Source organism: Epargyreus clarus, unplaced genomic scaffold, assembly GCF_041222505.1.
Source record: "Epargyreus clarus isolate Ecla_fem2 unplaced genomic scaffold, WU_Ecla_fem_2.2 ptg000023l, whole genome shotgun sequence".
In the NCBI taxonomy this organism is placed as follows: Eukaryota; Metazoa; Arthropoda; class Insecta; order Lepidoptera; family Hesperiidae; genus Epargyreus; species Epargyreus clarus.
In genome coordinates, this window is record NW_027332230.1 from 12,103,718 (window position 1) to 12,109,661 (window position 5,944).

A 5,944-nucleotide genomic window follows, 5' to 3' on the forward strand; every position below is an offset into this window, starting at 1 on the left:
GGGTCACAATTTCTATCCTATCCCAATTTGAAATAAAGAGCTTCCCATGTCCATACTTACGAAATTCCCTTGAACAGGTTAGGTTTTGTTTCGACAAAAATAATTATGTTTACAGTTACAATTATTCTAAATTACAGAATTATATATGATACTCCTTATGGTGAAACATTTATAAATATATACGAGCACTTCGCCCAGAGGACGAAATTCAAAATAAGTAATCACAATTTTCCCAATGTTTTGTCAATTTTCTTATTGGTAAGACGTTAATCTATACAAAAAAATCGAAGAATATAATCAGACTACCAACAAAACAGAAAAAAGTTCTTACCTGACTTTTTTTATAATATAGGAATAGCGAGCATGCAGTCCACCTGATGGTAAGTGGCTACTGCCGCCCATGGACATCTGTAATCAACCCCAGATAGGATTAGATATTCCTGCCTGAGGTCGGCCACAGATGCGTCGCTACACCTGAGGACTAAGCTGGAACGCCTCGGAAATGTACTCGGTGGTGCCGCCGGAGTCGAACCACAAAAGAGTCTACCACCTTCAGATCTGACTGTTGTCCTACCTTACCTTATTTAAATAATAATTGTTCAGTATTTAGAACTGGTCGAAATACTGATTATAAATAAAAGGAGTAAATTCAAAATTTAAAGGTTGACGTTTCTGTCATAACACACATAGTACGGACAGTCCGTATTCAGATTTCGTCACGGGACGTATAATATAATTTATATTTATTACGGGGGTCCTGGGGACCTATTTGGACGTCGCGAGTGTGTGTGCATCACGGTCGATCGGTCGCCGAAGGGAGCACCGCACAGTTCTACGGTATTTATACATATATTCACCTACATTATTGTTTCTAGCGCACAAGGGTTCCAAATTATATATCGGATTAGAAACCAGCGACCTAAAACTCTACATTTTGGTCACTTCGAGTCGGGATTCGGGTTTCCGTGCTCGCAAGTATATTCTTGTGTGTTGGTCAACAGTAGTGTAGACATTGGTACACGTCCACGTCGTTTGTAAATACTTTGCCGGATTATAAGTATTTACAGCGGCTGGACAAATTCAAAAAACTGTGTACTCTACAATTATTACGTAGGGATACACGTATTTATTTCGGTTACTATTTTATTTATGTACATCGGGTACTACAAGAAACGTCAACGGTTTTAGGCGTTTTTTCGGATTATTATTAGTGTTTCGGTCGGGCTTGTATTGAGCATTCTCCTGTGTGTCGGTTGAAGGTGGTAGAACTCTACGTGGTTCGACTCCGGCAGCACCACCGCCACATCTATTTCTGCCATTACAGCAGTGTTTGGAGCTGCTATATTTTGGTTTGAAAAAGGTGTAGTAAGGGAGATATACTTAATCGAGGCGTTCCAACTTAGTCCTCAAGAGTAACAGCGCACGTGTGGTCATTTACACCAGGTGGAGGTGGACTGCATGGTCGTTGTCTACTCTATTATTTCGGTCGGTTTTATTTCGGTTTGGATTTTTATTATTGCGGATTATAATTTACATTCGGTAATATTTTGTGCTTTCATATTTGTCAAGTCGGTTGACATATAATTTTGTGACAGCGTTCTATCGGTTTAAATTTAATTTAATTTTTTCTTATTTCATTTTTTTTAAATGGCTCCTAAATCTAAACAAAGGTTGAATAAATTAAAATACGATTTAGCAATCCATAATTTGGATTCTATTTACGATCTTTCTCAGCGGGAACCTAAATCTGAAATAGATAAAAATAATTTTAAAATACGGTATCATGATTTGGATCGTAATTATGAAGAATTTACGTCGATGTTTTTGGAGCTGCAATCGGAATTGGACGAAGGCTCTGATGTGGATTATTCGGACGATTTTAAAAAATATAATGGAATATATTATGATATCAAGAGGAAGTTTTTAGAAATATCATCTTCGGAGACTGAACATGGTTCGGAGTTCAGGTCAATGGATGATGGTGACAAGCGGAAGCGGGTGGTTTTACCACGAATACAAATTCCTACATTTTCGGGAAAAATAGAAGAATTTGTTTCATTTATGGATTTATTCAATTCTTTGATATGTGAAGATAATGCTTTATCTGATTCGGAGAAAATGTATTACTTATTAGGTTCATTGGCTGGAGAGCCAAAGGTTTTATTGCAACACTTATCTATTTCGGGAGATAATTTTTCGGTTGCTATGGATCTGTTGAACAATAGATATAATAATAAAAGATTGTTAGCAGATAAACTATTTTATAATTTGTTTTATATTTCACATGTCACCAAACATTTAAGTTCTATTAAATTATTTTTAAATACATTATTAGAAAATACGAAAGCGCTAGAAAAGATGAATTTTCCGGTTGATCAGTGGACTCATTTATTGTTTTATATTAATTTTCAAAAATTAGATAATAGTCTAAAAAAAGGTTTTGAAGAACGGTTTACAGGAAAGGACTTTCCGGAATTTAAGGATTTAATAAGGTTTTTGGAAAATGAACTTAGGATTTTAGAGTCAAGTGGTGATTCACATCGGGCATATGGCACTACTAAAACTCATGCGGCATTTCAGGAAAATAGGCAGGTAGGCTGCAAATGTTGTAAAAAGGGAATACATCATCTTTCCAAATGTAATAAATTTTTATCTTTAAGGGTGGGTCTTAGGAAAGACTTTATTAAAGAAAATAAACTATGTTTTAGATGTTTTAACTCTCATAAGATAGCGGACTGTCAATCTTCATGGGTTTGCTTGAAGTGTAAGTCACCTAAGCATCATCATCTTATTCACATGGATTTACCTCACTACCAGACAGCATCGGGCAGTGCAAGGTCGGCGGCGACACCTACTGTGACCGGTAACAGTAGGGCACATGCTACTAATGTTGTCACGGATAGGGTGGAGGATAATCCATGTTCTGCATCTGTTAGCGGATCTAACAGGGCAAATATTACGGTTTCGAATCAAGGTGGTGCTTCGTTGACTTCTAACATGATTGAAGGTAACATGTTTAATCGTACGGTTCTTTTGTCTACGGCCATGGTGCATATTAAGGATGAACATGGTCAATATCAAGAAGCGCGTGCATTATTAGACAATGGTAGTCAAGGCAGTTTTATTTCGGAGAGTTGTGCCAATAGATTAGGTTTAAGGCGGTTTAGGACGAATGCTTCTACAGTCACGGGACTGAGTGGCATACCAGTGGATAGTGGTAGAAATGGGGTTAATTTAACGATTCGACCGCGGTTTTCACGTCGACCGTTATTGGTAACTACCGCTACTATTTTAAATAAAATAACTAATCAGTTGCCTAGTTATAATTTACCTCAACATATTTGTAGTCATTACAAAGATTTGCCTCTTGCGGATGAATATTTTTACCTCAGTCGGGAGGTTGATATATTAATCGGTGCGGATTTATTAGGAGAGGTTATGCTCGGGGATATTATTAAAATAAACAATGATTTGCCTTGTGCTATGGAAACTATCTTCGGTTATGTATTGTCGGGGCCTTTTTCATACGCGGTAAATAATGATGAAGGTGCCCAGAATATTAACGTTTGCCAAACATTTACAAACGTACAATCGGATAATTTTGTATATAAAGTTAGGGACACTAACGATAATCCTAGCGTCATTGCGGATCCAAGACATTTGGATCATAAAATTTATAATAAAAATTATCATCACCGGGATGATACACGGCGATATGCGGTAGGTTCGCCATATTTACCAGATACGTTTACGGTAAATAGTTCCTTTTCATCTGTGAGAAAACGGTTCTCTATCATGGAAAGACAACGTACGGTAAATAAATTTCGGAAAAAAATATTAATTTGATTTAGCGGTTTTACGGTTTTATTTTAGTTATATTTTTTATGGCTTTAGTTCTATTATTATTTTTTATTGGGAAAGGTCTATTGTTTTCATTGTAGAATATTTTGTTTTTTGGTCAAATGGATTGACATAATGGTTTCATTACCTACGGATAGGGTGAATGCCACCGGGCTATTTCACATTGCGAACGGATTTTACTTTTCTTTATTTTAAAGATTTTCCTTTATTATTGGGGTTTCGCGGTTAAGGAATCCTAAAGCCTTATGGTGTATATCTTTTTGAGTTTTTGTTTGTTCTTGTGCAAAGGTTGTACAATGAACATTAAGTGTCAACGATTTGACGAAGGAAGCCTTTCTTGTAGCATTAACTACATTTACTTCTCGGCGGAGTCTTTCACATGTCATTCGGTTCGACTGTGGGACAAATTATACAGCTGAAAGAAAACAATAGATTGAAGAGATGTTAATTGGCGCAAGCTCTTTATCAAAGATTTCGGAGAAGACTGAGTAGTATATATCTTCACTTGCTTCAAACTAGAAGTAAAAGGACTTAACCTGGAGGATCACTTAAAATTGGAGATTTAGTTTTATTAAAAGAAGAGAACTTGCCTTCTTTAAAAACGGAAATTAGGTTGGATTTTAGATTTACTGCCTGAGAAAGATGGTATTATTCGGATAATTAAACTGAAAACAACATCGGTTATATTTATTCGGCCTATGGTTAAGGTTTGTAGGCTGCCTTCGGAATAGGGTTGTCACAAACTTGTTTGTGTTAATTTATGTTTATTATATGTTCGGTGTAAGCTTTTATTTTTTGGATTTTGGTTGATAAAGGCTTGGCCTTTCTCGGGCGGGGGTATGTTCAGTATTTAGAACTGGTCGAAATACTGATTATAAATAAAAGGAGTAAATTCAAAATTTAAAGGTTGACGTTTCTGTCATAACACACATAGTACGGACAGTCCGTATTCAGATTTCGTCACGGGACGTATAATATAATTTATATTTATTACGGGGGTCCTGGGGACCTATTTGGACGTCGCGAGTGTGTGTGCATCACGGTCGATCGGTCGCCGAAGGGAGCACCGCACAGTTCTACGGTATTTATACATATATTCACCTACATTATTGTTTCTAGCGCACAAGGGTTCCAAATTATATATCGGATTAGAAACCAGCGACCTAAAACTCTACAATAATAATCAGGTCAGGCAGACTAGATGGTATTTATAGTTTAATATTAGTTATTGCCACAATAGAGGAACGCGTTATAAATAAATTTGCGTGCGCAAAATTTGAAGTTTCGGTATAAAAGTAAAATATTACATATGAAAATCTCACAGGCGCATGCAATACAAACGCGTATACTAATGCGTATACGTATGCGTATACGTCTTTAAAGAATATTTTTTTATTTCATTAATCATGTTATAGCAAATTATGGAGAGTAGAGATAAATTAAAATTTATATATTTTTTGTAGAATCGCACTAGTTAGTACATACCTACCTACTTTGTTCAGAAAATGGCGGGCGAAAATTATTTACGTATCAGAATGTGCTGTGTTGTGAATTTTACACACATTCAAAATATAGAAAACTAACATAATTATTTTAATAGAATCTAGCGGGCAACATTAGAATTAGATGTAGCAAAAGTTTATACTAGCGCTGAAGAAAAATTTTAATTGGTATGGATGTCCAAAGTGCAAATTTATAAAATAATCATAGATGGAAATAATTATGATTGAGGATTAATTATAATTGTTATCGTCGTTAATAAGAAGCTTGGATATTAACGATATCACATTTTTATAACGTTACATTAAAGTAATAAGTGACTCATTTGATACTACAGTTTAAAAACAGATGCGGGTAGGTGAAGTGGGGACGACACCTTGGCGGCGCTCGAATTAACAGAGAGCGACATTCTGGTCGGAGACTTCAGCAAGAGCAGTCTAATAACGGAGATACTTGTGTAGTTATAATACTTCTAATCACTAGTGTGAACTTACTTACGTATAATTGTTATATCGTTACTCTGTACCGTTTATGTGACTATATTATTACATGACTTCAAGACCTTCAAGATGAGTTTGATTTC